The sequence below is a fragment of the Cydia pomonella genome, chromosome 15 (assembly GCF_033807575.1).
Source record: "Cydia pomonella isolate Wapato2018A chromosome 15, ilCydPomo1, whole genome shotgun sequence".
Lineage (NCBI taxonomy): Eukaryota > Metazoa > Arthropoda > Insecta > Lepidoptera > Tortricidae > Cydia > Cydia pomonella.
Genome location: NC_084717.1, coordinates 11,522,087 through 11,546,280, shown reverse-complemented (window position 1 = coordinate 11,546,280; position 24,194 = coordinate 11,522,087). Strand labels below are relative to the sequence as shown.

At 37.4% G+C, this 24,194-nt stretch overlaps 1 protein-coding gene across 9 annotated transcripts in view; it reads left to right on the top strand.

Moving 5' to 3' along the window:
• The window catches only part of LOC133525828 (uncharacterized protein CG43867), a 515,679-nt gene that overhangs the window by 200,516 nt on the left and 290,969 nt on the right, over positions 1–24,194 (top strand). The gene's annotated exons all lie outside the window — the stretch shown is intronic.

Sequence of the window (24,194 nt, the reverse complement as noted above, 5' to 3'; positions counted from 1 at the left end):
AAATGTTGTTATAGGAGTAAGAGGCTTATAATAGTATTATGAAATGCTCTTATAAACATATATAAGACGAAGGTAATAAGACTGACCTTACTAAAGTCTGTTCTAGCTTGTCTAAGACTCATATAAGAGCGATTGTTATTCCAAAACAATAATAAGAGCGCTATAAGCTCACCACTCTTATAAAGTGCGCAATCTGAGACTTTTTTGCTTCTTGGGATATTAACTTAGTCATGAACTATTTATTCTGTGGTCGTGATCTTAGTACATTTACTAACATGCACTTGCCCCATTCCAATAACCCGGGGTTAACCGGTTAAACCGTTAACCCAATGTGAAATTGTACTGGTAACATGGTAACTCCAGGGTTAACCAGTTAACCCCGAGTTAGTGAAATGGTGCAAGTGGTGCTAAGGGATTTAGAAACAGCGCGCCAAGCGGGATGTTTTGGAAACTCAAAATTCCATACAAAATGACAGTTAACGCAAACGCGTACGTCACGTCTCCCCATCGAATAAATTTACACTAGGTACAGATACACAATTTTCTGCTTACCCAGAAGGAAATACTCCCCAATGTGGCCATTGTACAATCTTCTTAATTCATCCTAAATGGACGAATTGTTAAATATGAAAGAGTCGTGCACACGGCCAGGAAACCTCGTGTTTACTGCCAAGATCTTACAGTTGACATCTGCAATCTGAAGATATAAGGTTATTTATATTCTTATTTGAGAATTGGTGACAACCAAGTAGTAACATATAAGTTATTATTTTAATGAATTATTATAATCAATCTAGATTAGGTACATCATTATCTTAGTCGATTTGTGTTAGATTGTCCCATAGTATTTATATTTCTTTATTTAATTATAATATACATACATTGTGGTCAGTGATGAGGATTTTATGATTAATATAAAAAAATCATTATTTGTAACTAAAATTGAAACTTACTAGCTGTACATTAAGAGCGTGAACGCCTTTCCGATTCAGATATTGCACTCCGTGTGGCACAGGTGGGAAATATTTTCACTTGAGTGCAGTCTACTGCACCCAAGATATTTGGCAGACCATATGCATCCTCAAATCCTGAGGCAACTGATCGTCGGGACCGATCAGTTCCAGGAAAAACTATTATCCATTGGTCTTTAAGTCTGTAAAAAGGAGCATATTTTAGATGGCACGTTTTAGAACTTAACCTTAGTCAAACCTAGCTAGTATTGCAATTCCAGATTATGTATCCAATGTAACTAACTACCTGAACATAACTATCAAACAATACCTATCTCATTACACAATACATCAACACTGATGCTTATTCAAAAAAGTAAAAACTACTAAGATAGCCCTAGTATACTCTCACAGTTTTTGATGCCTAGTAGTTCAGTGGTCCAATGAACATACCTTCTGTTCACAGCATCTACAAATTGTTCGAGATACTGTGGCTTACAGTCGTCTGACCAATAGATAAACCATGATCCTGACCAGTCCCGTGTTGATAATTGCCATCAGCCAGCAGATGTAATGCTGTTAGAATCTTATTTAAGTAGTTGTACACAGCTTAATTATTTAAGTAATTTTTTTCGCTTAAGAATTATTTAAATTTTAAGGTATAATGTAACACCTCTGTTATGTTATAAACAACAATTTCACCCAAATATTTGTATCAGCTAATTTTGTGTGATTGTGCGGTATCTTAACATACAAACTTTTGGTACTATATGAGCAACACTGCAATATTATAGCTTTACCTTAAGGTGAGATGGCAATCCATCACCCTTGTGAGGCTGGAGGTCGGCGTTGAGTTCTTCACAAATATATAACACTAACTCCTTTCGTACTCTGTATATATGACGGAACTCTTCGTCCGGCATATCAAAGGGGTTTGCAGCGTCCCTCAAAGATCGTCGCTGAATCCTTCTTCTTTCTTTTTCCTCTGCAGCAGTTGCGAGCTGGAAGAAAAAAAAATCTCGACATCCCTGCAAAGAAAATATTGACAATATTATATGCAGCGGAACTTTTTTTTTTTTTTTGCTACGTCGGTGGCAAACAAGCATACGGCCCGCCTGATGGTAAGCAGTCTCCGTAGCCTATGTACACCTGCAACTCCAGAGGAGTTACACTACTAACTAACTAACTAACACTCAATAAAATCATAGAAAAACGGATACTTACTGATAATTTATACCTTAACATAGGTTTTTTCATGAGCTTTGCATCCACGACAACGCTTGTCGTGACCTAAGAAGCACGTAGATAAAATTAACTATATTGAACTGCCAAAATGGGATAATGTGTCAAATTATCCGACGACCATGTTATGCAAATTGTCGATTGTCATCTATCGCTGTCAAATGTGGATAACTCCTATTATCGTCTGCAACCGTAGTGTGAACGATAAAATCGAAGAAAACTGTCATTTTAACAACAAGATTGTCACCATATCGCGTGATAACTAAGACCATGCTAAGCCCGCTGCGTAATAAGAGTGTAGTACCAAGTACAATTCTTTCGATACATACTTTTTGCAGCTGACTGTACCTATGTTCAATTCAACTTCATGTAAGGTCAGCATGGGAAAGTGTGGCACACAGCCCATTCAGGTCTGTGAGGCTGACATTGGGGTCTGTTTATACATTGATTAGTGTTTATTGCGAGTTCATACATTAGCTACTTGCATTAAATGGCAAATGTATGAACCTGCAAATAAATAATAAATGAATAAAATAAAATAGCCTTTTATTTCTTGCGAAATTTTAACATTTTAACATTGTTGTTTAGAGTTAAGTTAAAATAATTTTAGAACCAACATCAAAAAACTATAAGCAAACTTAATTACTTATAGCTTCCCAATGGCAGCTCTAAAACTATTTCAAAATGAATTTTAATATGTAGCAAGAACCCCGTCTTCACAGGTGAAGGCCTCCTCCAGAGTTTTCCACTCATCTCTATCTTGAGCTATTCGCATCCAGTTTTGACCAGCTATATTTTTTATTTCGTCTTCCCATCTAGTAACAGGTTTTCCTATACCCCGTTTCCCTAGTGGCCCTTTCCATGACGTAACATTTTTGGTCCAACGCTGGTCCGTTATTGCCTGCAAATAAGACTAACCAATTACCCTCAACACAAGCCTTATTGAGCTTACTGTGGGACTTAGTCAATTTGTGTAATAATGTCCTATAATATTTATTTATTATATCACGATTGTATAATAGTTATTTACGATACATTAGTGGCGATAAATTGAAACACGACCGAAGGGAGTCTTTTAAATCGACAAGAGTTGCGAATTACCTATTCGCACATGTGTCGTACAACGTTTTACAGTACATATGACCCTTTAAATTTTCGACATACTTAGTTACATAATGTGCTAATTTACACACTAGTGCGTAACACTATAGTAGCACCGTATGTACTGTAATAGTACATTACGATACTAGTGCGAAAATAGGAAATTCGAAACGAGTGGCGATAAATTAAAACACGACCGAAGGGAGTGTTTTAAATCGGCACGAGTTGCGAATTACCTATTTGCACATGTATCGTACAACGTTTTACAGTACATATGGGCCTTTAAATGTTCGACACAGTAACGTAATACGCTAATTTTCGCACTAGTGCGGTAAAGTAGCACCATATGTACTGTACATAGTTATTTGTGCAACAAGACAGGAAAGTTGGTTTTTCTTGCGAGTGTTGATTTTGAGTAAGCGAAAGATTCTATAATTGCATCACGAAGCGAGTGATTCTAAGTTAGAATCTTGAGCGTAGCGAGGGAGTTAAAAACACGAGATTTAAAATAACTGCTCTCGTGTGACACGCAACTTTTCACCTCAGTAGTGAGTTCATTATTAAAGGTTAATAAAATTAAACATCAAGTAAAGTTAACCACATTTATTTACATTCATGAATGAAAGGCATCATCATTATGACGAAAGCTTGTCTCACTCACTGGAGTGAGGAAAGTCGCATTTAAATTTCGGTGACAATATTTTTACGAAAGGGTGTAGCATCGGCGATCGATACTGGAGCTGGGATTTTACGCGGTAGGCCGTACGGCGGTGCACGGTGTGGCGTTATTGTGGCGGAAATGTTTATTTACATCGGTTTCGATTGTGCATTGTAAAAGTGCGCGACTCGCTGCTGTAAAAAGAGGAGGGTAGCCGTCTGCGAGTAAACATCGTTAATTTTTGCTCCGTAAATATTTATTGAAATCAAGTATTCAAGTTGAAGTTTTACGTAATCTTTCTCGCTAATATCTTCGGGAAAGTTAAATACTAGTGAACAGTGCCCTTGGATTACAGCAAAAGTGCAAATATAAATGACAAAAGACAAATTTAAAGTGATAGCAAACAAAAAATGACAGTTATTTCATACAGTGCAGAGTGTTTGAAACAAACGTCGTAAACGACAGGAATTGCACGGCGCTTACGACCTTTACCCCACGGCCTGGCGTCTTGGAGATAACAACTTCGTACAGTAACTGAACACGGAGTGTGAACAAAATTGGACCATAAATACAGTGATTCAAGCTCTAATTTCGCAATTAACATCTCAAAATACCACAAAATGATTTGTTTAGCTTGCAAACTACAAATAAACTCCCGTTTGGAATTAATAGTATGTTCGGCCTGCAAGGGTTTTTACCATTATACGTGCGGTAATATTACCTCAGCGGAGTATAGAGAACATGGACAAGAATTAATGTGTTCTTGGAAATGTCCACCCTGCCAATTGATTACGCGCAGGGTAATTAGGGATGACACACCAGTGGGGAAACACAGCCACATATCGGCAAATTTAAACGACACAACTATGTCAGTAGACGAGCTATTAAATTTGGACGAAAACTCACCTAACACGACAGATTGTAACATCACCACGCACACCGCAAACAGCACCACAGCCCAACTCGTAAATATTAACCAGCCACTCTCACTGGACCAAATTAGTCAACTACTAGATACAAAGCTACAAAGAAATAACGCAGCCCTACTAGATGAGATGAAAAATATAGTACATAGTGAAACGCACAACATTATGTTCGAATTAAGACAGGACATTACGCAGAACATTAACACAATATCAACACAACAGGAAGCTTTAAAAAAAGAATAGGACATTTACAACAAGCAAACCAAAGATTACAGATCGAGTTAGATGAGCTAAAAAATCAAATTAAAACCATAAACCGGGAAAACCCTTATCGTAGCCATAGTGATAACCAATACTACCAAAAAACTATAATTTTATACGGTCTGGATGAATACCACCCTGAAAAGGAACCTGAGCTATGTCAAAGATTAGACAACATATTCTACGACATCTTAAACATAAGCATTAACGGATTTATCGAAGGGGTTTCACGAATAGGTCGTAAAGGATACCGTCGACCGCTTCGTATAGAACTACTAAATAAAAGGATGGCAACGTACATACTACAAAACGCTCACTGTTTCAAAAACACAGGTCTCGCGGTGTCACATTACCTGGATGGAAAGGCCCTGGAAGAAAGAAAACTACTTAGAGAGACATTAATGAGAGCGCGCCAAGAAGGAAAACATGCGGCGATAAGAAACAATAAACTTTTTATAGACGGAAAACAATACGTCCCACCATTAAATACGCCACAACAAGCACAACCCACACAACAATCTTCCACAAGAATAGATCTTTCGACCCAACAGGACAAGACGCAACCCCCTACCACCCCAACAACAAACACACAGGATGCATCACAATCACAAACACTAACAAACACTAGGTCAATATCGATTATAAACCAAAAAGATGCAAGTTCAAGCCAGTCCCTTCGTGAATCCTCGCTGATTGCTCAGTCTCCGCAGCCTGCTCTGCCTGCGCAACCTGGTCAACCTCCGCAGCCTGGACGACATGGACACCCTCAGCAATGCACTCCAGCCATCGTCGAACGTTACTCGGAAAACTCGAACACAGACAGTACACAAAATCATACCTTTCGTGGCTAGCAATGATATTTTCCGCTTGTTAGATAATTGTAAAAACAATAATTTTGTCAATATACTTCATTTAAATATAGCAGGCTTAATTAACAAATCTGATACGTTCACGGTCTCCTTGGAACAATTGGAAGATAGCAATGTAACCATTGATGTAGCTTGTTTTTCGGAACATTTCATGCTGAAGGAAGAAACTAAGCTTTTCTACCTAAAAAAAATTCATTTGGCCTCCAATTATTCGAGAAGGGTCAAAAGGGGTGGAACTGCAATTTATGTAAAACGGGGAACTATATACAAAGAAATATCAGACATTAACCACTTGTCCATGGACACATGCTTTGAGTGTTGCGCAATAGAGCTAACAACTCTAAATATAATTATAATTTGTGTATATAGGGTTCCAAATTCAGATTTTAATATTTTTATGGATCGGCTGCAACAAATGCTCAAAATTATAACCAATAAAAAAAATAAAAAAATCATACTATGCGGTGATTTTAACATCAATTTGTTAAAATGCAATTATCTTTCTTCAACTTTTGAACATGCTTTACTAAACTTCTATCTTAAACTTAAAATTAAAGATCCAACCCGACCATGCAGCGGAGCTTGCATTGACAATTTCGCTGATAATATTCGTGACTCAAAGAGCGTTGTAGTTGATTTTGGCATATCCGATCATAGTTCTATAATCTTACAATGTCCGGTCAGGCACAATTATCAATATAAGTACTGGTATATTAAGAAGCGAGACTTTTCTATAGAAAATATGCACAAATTCAAACATAATCTCTCGAGCCTTAGTTTTTGCGATGTTTATGAGAGCAATGACCCCAATAAAGCATATAACAATTTTATTGACAGCGTAATTTTGCTGTTCAAACTATGTTTCCCCTTCAAACTAATAAAACTATCACAAAGAATAAAACCGCGTTGGGTTACCAAAGGGATTAAAATTTGTTGCAAAAAAAAACGTGAAATATTGTGGCGCTACAGGTCAAATCCCAATGAATCGAATAAAGCCGAACTAACATCATATACTACCAGACTAAAAAAAATCATAAAGCTCACACAAAAAGCACAAAACAACAATTACATAAAAAAATCGGATAATAAATGTCGAGCTGCGTGGAATATCATAAAAAACCACAATGAAAACTGTCCCAAGCAAACCATTACGAAAATTGTCAAAGATAATAACTCTTTGTTAACAAATCCTGTAGATATAGCTGACAGTTTTAATGATTTCTTCATTGAACAACCAACGACACAAGTAAAATCCAACAATAATAATAAAGTAAAACTTTCCTTTAATGCATTACATTCCATGTTCCTAGGTCCGGTGACGTCCCAGGGTGTATATAAAATAATTAAGCAATTAAAAAATACAAACAGTACCGGATATGATGAAATTACAACAGATGTTGTAAAACAATGCGCTGATATTATACTGCAACCTTTTACTCACATTTGCAACCTAATACTTCAAACAGGAATCTTCCCGGACAGTCTCAAAATTGCGGTAGTCAAGCCATTGTTTAAAAAAAATGATAAAGAAAAAATAGAAAACTATAGACCTATCGCATTGTTATCAATATTTTCGAAAATTATAGAACGAATAATATACGAACAACTGTACAATTACTTGGAAAGCAAACGCATTTTAGCTAACGAACAAAATGGTTTTAGGAAAAATAAATCAACTTCCTCTGCTATCTACAAATTAATTAACACGATCATTACTAATATTGATAAAAGAAACCCAGTGTGTGCGATATATATGGATATGACGAAGGCCTTTGACTTCGTCAATCATGATATACTGTTGCATAAACTGGAGCAGTACGGAGTTAGAGGTGTTGCTTTGAGCTTATTTAAATCATATCTGACAAATAGAATGCAATGCACAAAGATAACGAAAATATGTAACACAACAAAACAAGAATTGGCTTACTACTCCACGATGAAACCAATATTGTCAGGAGTTCCACAGGGAAGCATCTTAGGGCCGTTGTTGTTTTTAGTATATATAAACGACCTCCCTCATCATGTTGAACATCCAATAGTCCTATTTGCGGATGACTGTACAGTCTTAATTGAGATGACGAATCCTAATACATATGAATCTGAGATCAATAGTGCACTATCATCTGTCGCGCAGTGGCTTGAAGATAATAGATTAAAGATCAATACTACAAAAACTAAAATAATGCAGTTTTATCAACCTCTCTCAAATGCAATGAATATAAATATAAATTATAATAATGAAACTATTGAAGATGTAAAGGTCATAAATTTTTTAGGTTTGGAAATAGACTGTCATATCGATTGGAAACCGCACACTGAGTCTTTATGTAAACGTGTAAACAGTTTCGTATTTGCTCTTAGAAAAATGTCGCAAACTTCAGACCGCAATACTGTTTTACTAGCGTATCATGGATACATCGAATCTATTTTAAGATATGCACTAATATTCTGGGGTAACTCAACAAACAAACTACTCGTATTTAGAGCGCAAAAAAAATGCATTCGCGCCATATGTGGCCTAGAAATAGACGATTCATGCAAACCTTATTTCAAAGAATTAAAAGTACTGACACTTGCAAGCCTATATATTTACGAACTGGCAGTTTTTGTTAAATCTAATCCGGAACTGTTTCCACTAAGATCGAATCCGAACGTGAGAAATACCAGATATAGACATGCAATACAAACGAGAGGTGGCAAAACTGCTTTATTAAGGAAAAGTATATTAGGCATGGCGTCCAAAATATACAATTCACTACCTGAAAGCCTTAAAGTATTAGAGATCCAAAAGTTTAAAAACATATTAAAGACAGAGCTCATCAAAGGAACATACTATACCATCAATGAATTTTTATCTGACAAAAACTTTGCCCGTGACCAAAAGTATCCCTTCTATTAATTTATTTTATGTGACATAATTTCAAATTAATGTGCTATAATGTAAATATATAATAGGTTCTAAGCTATCTAGATAATAAGTTAGCTATAAGACTAAATATTTGTACACCTATATGGTAGATCACAGAGTACTATATAATTTCACTGTCATCTGTATTATAACCTGTGTTTCACAAATAAAATATTACTTACTTACTTACTTACTAAAGATAGTGTTATCGGATCGTTCGCTCTTGGTGTTCTCTGTGTACATGCCCGTCGATTCTGCGGAGACTCTTACCGAATTTACGGAATGCCTAGGGGAAATGGCGGCAATAGTGGAGGAGTGCCAGGTAGACTGCGTCTTCATATTAGGGGATTTCAACGCTCACCCGAGCAGACGATTCGGTAAGGAGTTGTTAGACTTTTGTGCGGATGTTAGATGGCAATGTGCGGACATAGACATTCTAGGAGTGGCCTCGGATACATACACCTATGTTAGTGATATTAATGGTACTAAAAGCTGGCTGGATCACTGTGTAGTATCTGAAGCGGCACGGAAACTAATACGGAGTATAAAAATACATTATGACGTGTACTGGTACTTTCTTGGATCCGACCTCCCTAAGACTGGCGACTGGTTTGCGACTCGGGGTTTCGGTATGTACGCCACATATATGCTCTTGTGGCACGGACGTGGACCGACTGGGACACCACGGATTATCTTGTCAAAAAAGTGCAGGTCGTTTTTCAAGACATGCGTCGCTTAATGACATAATCCGTCGATCTCTTGCCACCATCAATGTGCCTGCTCTTCTTGAGCCAACTGGCATTATCAGGGATGATGGCAAGAGGCCTGATGGGGTGTCCTTGGTTCCTTGGAGCTTGGGACGGATGTTAGTGTGGGATGCTACCTGCGTAGACACACTGGCACCGTCCCACCTCCAACGGACTAATGTAAAAGCGGGCGCAGCGGCGGAAAGCGCCGAAATTTTGAAACGTAATAAATATAAGAGCCTCGGTAGAGAGTACCATTTTGTACCTTTTGGCGTTGAAACTCTAGGTCCATGGGGTCCCAGCGCGCACAAGTTTTTTGGAGAAATCGCGAAACGTCTGGTTGACGTAACTGGTGACCGAAGAGCTGGCGGCTTCCTCGCACAACGTATCAGTATTGCGATACAACGAGGAAATGCCGCCAGCATCCTTGGTACAATGCCTCAAGGGCCTCTTTTAGATATAAGCTAGTTATAGTATTCATCTGTATATATCCATTATGTATATTGTTATTGTCAATAAATAGATTTATAATTTAATTAGAAATAATAATATTACAAGTAATATAGTACTTATGTAATAAGATTATTTGGGGAGAGCGTGACGCAGCACAATTGACATTATATGAAAATTATTGCAATGAAAAATTTAAATATATTGATTTTCCAATTGTAGCAGGATAGCCTAGGAAAAATTGCCCCAGCGATTTTGGGCCGAAACTGTAATCAAACGATTCCTTTTGGGGAGGTTATACTCTGCACAAAGTTTCATCCCTCTGTTACCCCCTGGGGGTGAAAAACACCCGACTAACCCCAAAACTGTTTTAATTATTTTTTCCTAAACTACGAAAGTGACGAATTTCAAATTTTGTACAAATATTAATAAGATCTATGATTGATCTATGTGCTAAAAAAATATTAACCCCCTAACCATTTAAACTCTTGTAAAAAAAACAAAAATAAAAAAAGAATCAACCTGTATATCAAGTTTGGCTCATGGTACAGTCAGCGTCAAATACTTCGTAGCAGTCAAAGTAGCCAAATAGTTCGGTACACCATATATTTAGTATGGTGTACCGTTAACTATTTGGCCACTTTGACTGCTACAAAGTATTTGACGCTGACTGTACCACACCATTTTTTTTTTCAAAAATGAACCAGTTTATATTCTACATGATACAAAAGTTTCATGGACCTACTCCAGAAGGAACATTGCGAAATTAATATGTATTGGCTCTTTGGTGCGTACTATTCATTGAACTCCCACTAAGAGCCTTGCATTATTAATAAACAATGGCTTGCGATCGGACCGCTGGCGCTGCTCGTGCCCGATTTGAAAAAGGTGGGGATAAAGAAGTATGAATCAAACTCATTTGTATTTATAAAAACATTTTTAGGGTTCCGTAGTCAACTAGGAACCCTTATAGTTTCGCCATGTCCGTCTGCCTGTCTGTCTGTCTGTCCGAGGCTTTGCTCCGTGGTCGTTAGTGCTAGAAAGCTGAAATTTGGCATGGATATGTAAATCAATAAAGCCGACAAAGTCGTACAATAAAATCTAATTTTTTTTTTTGAGGGTACCTCCCCTTCACGTAAAGTGGGGGTGAATTTTTGTTTTTTGCTTCAATCCTACAGTGTGGAGTATCGTTGGAAAGGTATTTCAAAACTAATAGGGGTCTTCAACAAACATTTTTTGATAAAGTGAATATATTCGGAGATAATCGCTCCGAAAGAAAAAAAAATGTGTCCCCCCCCCCCCTCTAACTTTTGAACCATAGGTCCAAAAAAAATGAAAAAAATCGTGGAAGTAGAGCTTAAGAAAGACATTAAATGAAAACTATAGCGGACATGATCAGTTTAGCTGTTTTTGAGTTATCGCAAAAAGTTTCCCCTTCATAGTAAAAAGACATACTTTAATTAGGTACTGATTATGCAAATTTGCCTATTTGTTTAACTCGCGTGAAAGGTACCGTTTCATCCCTTGGTTAACAATTTACTATACTTAAAGCTCCAGTTTAGCTTATTGTGACGGAAGAGTAACTACGGAACCCTACACTGAGCGTGGCCCGACATGCTCTTGGCCGGTTTTTTTAAATTATCTTGGTTTCGGGTCCGAGACGTTGCGTATTAAGCATGATACGAGTATAATGATTAGTAGCTACGAAATAGTACGTTTATTTTAATTTCGCAATGTTCCTTCTGGAGTAGGTCCATGAAACTTTTATATAATATAGAATATAAATTGGTACATTTAAAAAAAAAAAATGGTGTGTGTACCGTGAGCCAAACTTGAGATACAGGATGATTCTTTTTTCATTTTTGTTTTTTTTACAAGAATTTAAATGGTTAGGGGGTTAATATTTTTTTAGCACATAGCTTTTAGTCTTATTAATATTTGTACGAAATTTGAAATTCGTCACTATCATAGTTTAGGAAAAAATAATTAAAACAGTTTTGGGGTTAATCGGGTGTTTTTCACCCCCAGGGGGTAACAGAGGGATGAAACTTTGTGCAGAGTATAACCTCCCCAAAAGGCATCGTTTGATTACAGTTTCGGCCCAAAATCGCTGGGGGCAATTTTTCCTAGGCTATCCTGCTACACCCTTTTATGTATATAAATAATACGTATGCCCCTTTGTTTGATTTTTTAAGATTTTTCAAATATTATAAGTGTTTTTGATAATTGTATGGAATTTGTATTTTGTTCCTCATCATTTGGCCTTTAACATCAATTAAATGATGGTTTGAACAGCGCCCATAACATTAAGGCACTTACGTAAATGACTAGTAAGTCCAATTCGAGAGCGGCAGCCGCGACCGCATGGCGGGCAGGAGAATGTCATGCCCGGTGACGAAGGTGGGAAAACAGCGCGCTGGTGTCTCAGTTCTCGCCTAGTGTGAAGGAGTTTAAGCCATGCTTCATCGTGTGCAACTACTCCATCTCCCAGGGTCTTCCTCCAGTGCTCGCGGTCTTCAGCCTCCCTTTCCCAGTTGGTGGGATCGATCCGGAAGGACAACATATCTCGCTTTGCGCTATCCTTTAAACGAAGCATTGGTCGCCCAACCGGTCGTTTCGCGTGCGCTACTTCGCTTAGGATAGTCTTATGGCTCCTCTACATGATGGCCCAGCGTAGGCCAGTCCTAGGGACGCATTTATATAGAGGGAGCAAGTGATATTGCTATCTCATTTCACCGCATAGCTGCGTCCCTTGGACTGGCCTACGCTGGGCCATCGTGTAGAGGAGCCCTTACGTGGCAAACGAGAGGGCTCCATCCTGTGCACGTGCCCCAACCACCGTAAGCGTCTCTGTTTCAAGACTGCTGTGATACTGGGTAAACGTGCGATGCTAAGTACCTTCTCATTTTGCTCCTATCTTATACCTAATAATAATAAATCGAAAAGAGGAAAACAAAGGGGCATAGCTATGGTTAATATACATGAAATTGTTTAAAAATATTATTCATAATGTCAATATTGAGGGAGGAAAATGGGGGAAGTGGTCGTCCACTATCCTCTAAAATATTTTGAATGTTTCAACCATAAACCTAGGTAGCAAGTTAGCAACTTCTGCTAACAATCTCTGCACTACAATGTAGAATTTAAAATTGGGGGTAAAGTGTCTTTCTGATCGGTCACAAAAGGAGCATTATTTATGAAGTATAGAAATAAAAAATATTTCTTTTTTAATTTTTTATTTACTACCTTGAAAGTACAGGCCTTGCTTAAATAAACATAACAAACTATTATTTTATACCAATTATTGGGTTTTTGGTTCAGATAAAAAGCAGTCAAACACATCTAACCCAGTAAATAAATAATATAAAATCCAATCATAAATAATAACAAATGTGTTGTTTTCAACAGTAAATATTAGTATGGACTACACAATGTACTAAATCATAATCATAATCATTCTTTATTGCAACCATGGTACAGTATAGATGTTATACATGATATACAATGTCTCACATGGACCCTGCAAGGGCACAGCATATAATATCTTATTATTCATAATCATAACTCATAACATATTATATTATTATTAACAATGAAGCAATTCTTATATTACACATGAGATCACTAATAAATGTCAAAATAAATTATCAAAGAATGAGTCGTCAAAGAAAAAAAATAAACAGAAAACTCATCTAAGATAAGTAAATTTTCTCGCACTTATTTAATGGATAAGACCTGTAGGGCTAAGATGGTCGACTCTTTATCATTTGTCACCATGTCTGTCACGTTCTAACAAATAGGTATGTAAGCGCGAAAGTGACAGGCATAGTGACAAGTGATAAAAATGGAGCCATGATGCCACCGCTGATAAGACTAATGATTGTAGTTTAACTTTCTCTGTAGGGCTAAGGTCAACTCTTTATCATTTGTCACCACGCCTGTCACATTCTAACAAGTATGTATGTAAGTGCGAAAGTGATGGGCATAGTGACAAGTGATAAAAATAGAACCATAGTGGCACCGCTGATTTGTTCTTATTTTACTACAGGTTTTTATACTAAGTCAGTGGCAAACAAGCATACGGCCCGCCTGATGATAAGCAGTCTCCGTAGCCTATGTACGCCTGAAACTCCAGAGGAGTAGGAGAAGGAGGTAACTACAGAAACAAATTTGAAATGTTTAATTATCAGTATTAACATACTAGAAACTTAATTATGAAGTAGCTGTATTGTTAGAATGTTTTTTGAAGAACTATTAATTTCATACCTTTTTGTTTTAAAATTTTTTTTCAGTTCTGGAGCCGTTTACTGAAACGGCTTTCAAAGGAAAAAATAACTCACTGTATATTTATGTGTTATATATTTTTGTGAATATTGAACATTAAAATATTTTACTGGTAACAACTGAGAATAATCATTCCCACTAGGACCCACCAAAGTAAGTTAATGGTACTACAGATCATTATTAGAAGAAAGATGAGAAAACCCATTCTTTAGCTAGTCTATCTATAACTAAGAATATTGACCCGTTTGGGCCGCTCATCTGATTTGGAGTTTATTCAGTAAAATATTATTTTGCCTAATATTTAAACATTATAACTTACTATATTGATCACTTTCGTATATACTATAAGGGTATTGAGTTATTATGAAACAATTTGTAACTCATAAGCAGACAAGTTAGTGTACAATATTATGTATGTACCTACAACTAATCAGATAGTGGAAAGAAGCAATTTTGTGTCATACAAGGCAACATTGTTTTTAGTTTGTTACTAACTGATGGGTAAGTGCCTATATTTAAATGGGTCATCACAAGACAGTGTACGGATTTTCTGAATTAAAATAATTTTAGATAGTCTAACATATAGCAAACCTGTAATTGAGGTAACACAAACAAAAGAGGCACTATCACTTTATCTTAAATCACCACAAATAAAATTATTATCTTGACAGTCCACGTGTATCTAAATGAGTAACTAGCTGGAACCAGGCGGCGCGAACAACCACGACGTCAACACTTCCAAAAGTTTGTCGTGACACTCTTGCGACCCCAGGCTGCCTTCCTCTAGGATTCTAAGTCTGCTAGTCCATTGATACTTAGCACGAACGAATCATCTTTTAGCTTGAACAGGGGATGAATCTGCTTCGGAGAACCTTTGTTTCGTGAGGGCACGATATATAGATTTATGTTTTCCATTTACCTAGTTAATGACGATTTCGCCAGGAACTGTTCTCATAGGGGATAAAGTTGTCCCGTAGTTGCTTTTAGTAAAGTGATCGCTGGTTTTTATTAACAAATAGCCACAATGGATGGAGTGCCGGGTGTTGACTGTTGACTAAAGAATGGTTTCAAGACTAATTCTTCATTAGCTGCACACTTCCACGTTAGTTTACTGCAGTATAAGCTAACAGTTTAAATATTATCATCGAGCAAAATAACAAAAACAAACATTCTTGACCCGACTTCGCCATTTTTAAGACATGTTTTCATAATTTGACGTATCAAATTATCTGTCAAAATTGACAAGTATGCTCCACGACCAATCACGTTTATGAGCTTTCGAGAAGTCACTTAGATCTTGCTTAGATCTCTAAACCATCTCTTATTGATGTCTTATTGAAATAAGACCGGAATCAAAGTTAACGTCAATTTTGACATATCGTTTAGTTATCGATCTTTTCAATCTCTTTCCAAGAACTAACGCATCTCTAAATCATTGTTCGAATCGGGCCCTAAGTCTACGTATCAAATAATGCACGAATTCAATTTGGAGCTTTCGAGATGCATCTGGCGAGTTTCCACGGTGCTGCAATAGAATTAATCAAATCTAATACTCTTGAAGTATTTATACATTACAATTACGGCAACATGTTCATGTATGAACATTTTCTTGTTTCATTTTGTTTCTTCTTGAGCTTATCGTGGGACTTACGGCCCGATTCGAAGAATGAAATACGAAAGTTCTCATTTAGATATCGTTTGTCTGTCGTATAATTGACAGAAGCTGCACGATTCGGGCAACCAATGTCACTTTGACGTTAGAAATATCGTAGATGCATAGATCTTATTGGGATCACAGCGGAATCGAAATAAACGTCAATTTTGACAAGTCGTTTAGATTTATTTTTCTCAAACATGCAATGAAATATTGATGTTATGTTTCTTATAATAGGCTGCGAAGTATGACGTTTCAGGTGCGGCTAGGACAAGAGTTCGTTAATGGAATTTCATACAAATCTTGCAGGCCTAGGCCGGCAAAGTCCTCTTTTTTCTTTTTTGTGTTTTATTATTATTATTTCAGGGTTTCCTAAAGGGGAACGAAAATTTTATTATTTTTGCGCTACGATGCACAGTTTAGGAAATAGAGCCCTATAAAGATTTCTGCATGACTGAAAAAAAATCTTTATAGAGCTGTATCTCCAAAATGTGCATCGTAGCGCAAAAAAAAAACAACAAATTTTTGTTCTCTTTTAGGCAACCCCAAAGTAATAATAATAAAACACAAAAAAGAAAAAAAAAAGAAAAAAGGAAATAAAAAAAGCGTAATGGCGTGTGTCGTAGCGCCAAAATAATCAAAGTTTTGTTCCCTTTCAATACCCCACGCACTGAATAACCTATCACATTAGGATATTAAACAATCATCATCATCATTATCATCCTATTTTTATTATTATTTCATTGCATGTTTGAGAAAAGCACTATACATACCTCGGCGGGAAACTCAGACATATCCGGCCTCGCTTGGCTCGGCCGTCTATATGTCTTCGGCCGGCAACCCCTTTCGGCCCGGCCTCTGTAGTAATGTACTATTATTATTTCTTTGTTTTCGCTTTTTTCCTTTGCTCTTAGAAAGGACCTCAGGAAGTCAGGGGGACCTCTGCTCGGCAAATCGTTATAAGAATTAGCAACTCCTACGATTTTTTACATGATGGCCTCATGGGAAGATCAGAGATCAGAGCTGGCCAAAGCGCCATGCTGCATGCAATCGCAAAACTTGCGACAGAAGATAAGGCCATCGCGCGGGGTTTAACGTTTTACTTCAATTACCTACTCGGAAAATATAATTCATTTTTAAATTTTGCTATGCTCAGCTGTATCACTAGCTATTTTAAATTTTTTAAACTGAAATTATATTTCTATGGGTTGCAGGGATGCCAGACAACTGAGGATAAGTGTAAATTTGAAATGATTTCGTGATTTTTCTCTATCTTGTCAACTTTTATACATATATATCGCAACAAGAATTGATTATAATAAAGAGGTAAAGTCTAAGAAAAAACGTGCAAGAAACATTTTGTAATCCAAAACAGCTGGGGGTGTACTGCACCATATTATGATTCGCGGTCATTACATTGTCAAACGACAAGTTTTGACAGTCAGAGTTACCGCAAAATGTATAGAGCTGTACAGCGCCAGCTCATTTACATACCTGCTAAATTCGAAGCATGAAATTGTCTAAGATTTTACGCATCTTACTCAGTCAATGTATATTTGCATATAGTAAGATTTTTGGTTAGGGTCTGCCCTTCCAAATATGAACTAGTTACCGTGTTAATGTTTTCATGGCATTTGTCCTTCATTAAAACGTATAAAAATTAAATATATGAACTAACAATTTATAGAATTAGCCCCCTATTAATGTGATATCGCAACACATTCCTCGAGGAGTTGGGCTGACACTGGTAGGAAAATAAAATAAAATAGGCGCCAGTCGTCCAGTTGCGGAAAATCGCCCGAACTACAATACAATACACTTACAAATAGAATAGAATAGAAATAGTTTATTCATGGCAAAAATATACAAATAGAAATAGGAACAAAAACAAACTTATACATATCATTACAACGTATAACAAAGAAAATCAAAACCTATCACATTAGGATATGGTCACATTAGGTTCCAAATAAAGATGTATTAAATTCTATTCTACCATAGTCTTACCACGAGCTTCTCACTGACATGACACTAAGACATTCGCTAGCGTGTGCGTAACTTACTGTGTGCGTAGTAGTACGAGCGAGATGTATAGAAAGTAAGTTACGCAGACGTTAGCGAATACGAGTATGTCAGTTTCAGGTCAGTGACAATATCATGGTAGCCGTGTAGTTCAGTCTAAAAAAGAACATTTCGCGTGTTGCAAGAGCATAACTTTTAATTGTAACGTGATGTCGGAATGTGTATCCAATTTAGATTTCTTTTAATAGATTAGTGTTTTTATAAGGGTTTCCTGTAACAATTTTTTTACTGCCTAACAAGAAATCGAATGTGTATAGAGCGAGACGCATGCAATTAATAGTAGAATAGTAAGAAACTTTTAGCGAAATTCCGCCCTAGAGCGATTTCTTACATAAATACATTAATAATCTTATAAGTAGGTCCTCCAATTATTACATTCTTGACTTATACACGTAATTTCCCCTGTCCAGGGTAATTAATACCCTTCAGCCGATAACGGTGGCGGGTAGCCGGGGCTCATTTGTTTCACTTAATTTTCTGATTAGATTACAGCTTAACTTAATTATTTTCTGAACCGCTTTTGTTATAGTTTGACCTTATACACGTTCACGAACCGTTGTTTACCTGTAAACAGTTGATACAGCGTTGTACGTAGCATATCTATATTGAAGAGCAATAAATATGGGTCAGCTTGTGTGGAAATGTTATATAGAGTGGCTCATTTCCCTTCCTATTGAGGGTTGAGGGTAACCAAAAGGTTAGTTATGGCAGGGAAAATGCATGGCTCATATATACTACCTAGATATAAAAATAAAAAAACTTAACACATCAGTGCCAGCGCAAACTCCGCGCTACGAGCGTAGCCGATAACACGGGAAAACTCGCCCAGCGAGTTGCTGACAATGAAAGTGTTAAGTAAGGCCCTCAGCACACGGAGCGTAAGTGTAAGAGATGCGTAAGCGTATCGTTATACGCGCGTGGAACGAGAGCGTATGAGGTTTTTGTCGTCGTTACGGCAGGCGTAGCGAGATACAGGCGTAAAAAAACCAAAAACTTCTTACATAAAAAAACCTACAATAAAATATCTTCTTCATCTGAAAAACGTGCGCTCCAGAGCTAGCTCCGGTTTTAACGCGCCTTTTTTCGCTTTCATACAGCTCAGGTAAATGCTCGTCATCCTGGAAGACTGCTAGGGTCCATCCAATCCTTAAAAAGGGTGACCGCACAAACCCATCCACTACCGGCCGATTGCGATTACCTCCCTTCTCTCCAAGGTGATGGAGCGCCTGGTTAACAACCAGCTCCTAGCGTACCTTGAGGACCACCAGCTCATAAGTGACCGGCAATACGGCTTCCGCCATGGTCGTGGCGCTGGTGATCTTCTAGTATATCTCACTCATCGTTGGGCCACCGCCACTGAGAGCAAGGGAGAAGCTCTGGCGGTTAGCCTAGATATCGCAAAGGCTTTCGATAGGGTTTGGCACAAGGCGCTTCTTTCCAAGCTTCCCTCGTACGGGCTTCCTGAAGGGCTATGCACATGGGTCGCCAGCTTTCTATCTGGGCGTAGCATTGCAGTTGTCATCGACGGACAATGCTCAGATCTCCGACCCATTAACGCCGGCGTACCCCAAGGATCTGTACTGACACCTACTCTATTCATCCTTCATATCAATGATATGCTATTGACTAGCAAAATCCATTGCTATGCGGATGACAGCACAGGTGATAGCTTCTATACAAGTCGTGCAAATGCCTCTCGTGAGCAGGTGTTGGAATGCAGAATGCAACTTGTGTCCGAAATCGAGGCCTCTCTTGAGCAGGTATCCGAGTGGGGTAAACGTAATCTTGTCCAGTTTAACCCCAGTAAGACACAAGTTTGCGCGTTTTCCGCTAAGAAGAACCTTCTGAGGTATTTCCTTTGTGCTATGACATGGGGTTCTTCAAGAAGCAGGTATTTAGGGTTCTCAAAGGTTGACAACGCATAAGTGGCTCCTCCGATGTTGCTTATGTCCATGGGCGGCGATGACTGCTTCCCAACAGGCGGCTCGTCTGCTCGTTTGCGGCCTATTACATAAAAAAAAATCTGACGAGAAAGTAAAATCGTCGATATATCCGCCAAAGACATCTGACGCTAGTGACTCCATGATCTCAACTTATGAGATTTCACTTTATAAAACTTGGTGTCCAGAACTCTACGTGTCTCGTACTCGTAACGTTTTTACGATACGCTTACGCGACGCTTACGCTTACGCTCCGTGTGCTGAGGGCCCGTATATAGTAAATCTTCGTCAAATAAATTTATTTTAATTACTTATATTACAATTTTTTACATGCGATAATTGGAAATTTCAAGTTTAGCGATCCATTCATTGCTACGACATGCATAAAGCACGAGTAGCTAAATCGTTTTCATTAGACATAGGTATTTAATCTAAGTAAGAGTATTGTAAAGATCGTGACATCCATAAAGAAGCCGTATAAGCTGTCGACCGCGACAAACGCGCGATAAAACTGAGTGCATTACATGAGAACTGCTTTTAGTCGCTAGAGAGGTTTCACTGTATAAGTACTGGAGAGAATTAGAATTGTCTTTGTTGGTCTGATTCTTGGGAGTTGAACTGTCTTTAAACTCGTCTCGCGAAACGAAGACAGTCCATATGGAGTAAATTTGACACAATCTTTTGACATATACGGAGTTATTACGAGTATATGGACATAGCGACCATTTAGCAATATATCTGAGATTTTATTACTTAGACACTCATTTGAATGAATAGTGTAAAAGTTGTTAAAATAAACCGAGACCTGCACTTGAAATGCACCCAATGCCTTTTAACCAGAAAACCGCTCTCAAAAATCAAGCCATCCATCTCTGCGCCCCATTATAAATACTAATAACCATTGCACTTAGGTGCATGCGATAAATCGTGTAGGATGCCTCTAATAGACCCCATCGCTCACAGGGGCGCGCGTAAATCGTGCACTTTCGATTGCAGGCGGAGCCACGTGCGGTGGGTATCTTGTGGTATATTTGCATGTGATGCAGGTTATACTCTAGTATATCATATACTATTAAACGAGCAATTTAAATATTAAGAAAATATACATTATTGAATCTGTTCTCAAAAAAGTATTACAATAAATTTCTAAATAATTTGAAGTTGTTAGAAAAAAATACTCTAGTGATTAAATCTAATACCACTAGTTATCACTTTACTTAGGTGCAATATGCTATTAAGACATGTAAAAAGGTGATTGCTGGATGGGTTCTTACATGAATATTACAAGCTTTTATTTAACTTGCAATGTAACTATGTACGGGTCGAATCTTACAAGATAAATTTGACCCACTTCCTGGTTTCCGATGAAGCTGAAAATTTGCATACATATGTAAGTCTGGTGACAATGGAACATTATGGTACCATCGAGCTGATCTGATGATGGAGACAGGAGGTAGACATAAGAACTCTGTGATAGAACAACGCAACCTAATTGTGTTTGGGGTTTTTAGAATTGTCTCAATGAGAATTAGTTGCCTGATGAATGAAAAGTAGAATCAGAGATAAAAGCTACCAAAAATGATATGTTTGCCAAAAACTTATTGTACTTTAAATGTTATTTTCAAAAATACTAAGAATTCCACCCAGGGCGTTGATTCAATCTTCAACGTTTTTAAAGAGAATATGACTATTATTATTATTGACCTTTAAATTTAACCGATCTGTAAAACAAGACACCATGCACCCCGTCCGTTGTATTGCTCCGATGACTCGCACAGTCAAGTAAACAGTCTGCAGGTTCGATTCCCGTAAGTGCATCCTTTGCCGCGGGACGATAAGCCGCTCCTTATTGCATTCCCCGTGTCGCGGCATGCACAATTTTCACTGCTGGGACACCAGCTTCCGCAGTGCACCCCATAGTGGCCAGTAGAAAAAACAGTATTCGCAAAATGAAGGTTGTGACCTGTTAGTGTATAAGTAGTGTAAAGTCTATTGTCCAATGGAAAAAAGAAAGGTTAATGTTAAAGTGATAACTTACACACATTAGTTTGATCGCTTCTTTTAGAAACATTGTTTTGTTTAATGAAACAACAAAGCAATGCGTTTTTTGTTTTTTTTAAATATGGCCAATTCATTGCATTTACTTTTTATAGCTTCTATTTTATTTGACTGGTATCACAAGCAAGCAGTATCACATGAAAGGACGGGTACTCTGAGTTGTTTTTGTTTAAATATGTATACTATGGTCGTGGTTAAAAGGAATTTCATGGTTTTCTGCATGGCTATACCTTAAATTATATCTGAGGAGCTCCGGCCTCAGGGAACGCATATGAAATTCCTTCGCTGCTGCAGTAATGATTTGAACCGGTGACCGTTACCGGTTTTATACCTGTTAACGGTAATCAAGAAAATATCATTTTTAATTTAACACCAATGTCATTTTCTTCCCTTTTAGCTCAACGGCTGAGACTGTTTTAATTTAGTTGGGACTTTTTGTAATTTGAAAGTTATTGCTCTAGCTAAATTTTACTTAGTTACGTTTGTTACTAAGTATACTCAATTAACATGAAATAAAACACAACTAATTCTAATTTAATTTACATTGAATTGAATATACATCTCCACTGATTAAACTTTCACGATATTTACACATCATTAACTAACACAAACGGTCACACACTAACAAAATTTAAAACTTAATATGCTATTAAGTCCCGTTTGTGTTAGTTAATAATACATCTCCACTACCAGCACCAACAACAAAATAAATATTTTTTTAAAAATATCGGTAATTAATAAAAAACCACCCATAATTCTGAAAAGATATTAATCATTGATTATTTAGTCTATTGTCACAATAGATAGGTATACTGTGACAACGGTTTGACAGTCGTTAAATCCTCGTATCGCCGAGACACAGACACGTCAATGATTTACTTAATAATAGGGACGATATCGGAAACAAATGGTCTATGTATTTAAACGATATTGGTTCATTGTATAATCTTAGCGCGGTTAAAAAAGTAAGTTTATTTTAATAATGGTGGCTTTCTATCACATTTATTGACCGAAACGTTAGCGAAGGTCTGCATTTTGACTCGGGCAATTTGCTTTCGTATGTTAGGAAGTTCTCCTCTGCAGCTCGCATTTCTCAACTGAATCTCGTGAAATTTGTGAGCAGGTTCAGTAGCTACATATATATTTTATGTCGTTTCGATTTTTGGAAAATGTTCAAAATTGTGGAAATCGGCATAAAGGTCTTAAGTGCCATTACGGTCTATGACACTTAAGACCAAGAGTACGCTGTGAAAATTGGTAACAAAGTATGTATTTTTTTGTTTTTACATATTTTAAGCTTATCGATCTTACCGCGAGGTCTACAGCTCACAGAGCCACTAGTTTATTCAATATATATTTAGAAGTTAAGCCTGACAAAACTGCTTCTGAAAATAATGTTATGATTTTAGACATGAATCCGTATCGAAATATACTACTACCACACAATTACACGATGGAACCGCTCACTAAGCATCATACTGGGCTGGCTGAGATTTAGGATCAGTATCGCTGTTATACGCGCCACCAGCATGTGCATCCGAGGCACGCGCCACCGCTTTAAGTCCGCTGCCAGGAGGCTAGGGTTCGACGACGGTGCCGCCCTTCCACAAATGGATTAAACACCCCTTTCTACCCAATTTTTTTTCAATTTGTATTTTAATCTTATTGATTATAATGTAGAATTAATGCTAATTATACTTATTTTAGACACTACATGATGTTGATGAATAATTTAAGATGGCATGCAGTCGAGAAATTGGGACAGGTTCCCCATTGTCACCGTGGCGAGGTGGCCTAGCGGTACAGGGCGTTAACCGCGATAGGTAAAGACGCCGGTTCCAATCCAGCCTTCACCACTGGAGGCTTCGTCAGTTTTTCTTTAATATTCATATATTAAATCTATTCTATCTATTTCAGTTTATAAAATTATCTACTTCTCTCTTTTCACTACGATACAATCTAAAATGAGCAATGCCATCCCTCCCGTGCTTATACAGCAGTTAGCGCCCTCTCGAGGGTAGTTCTATCAATTTGATAGAGCACATGCTTGTCAAATATTGTCAAA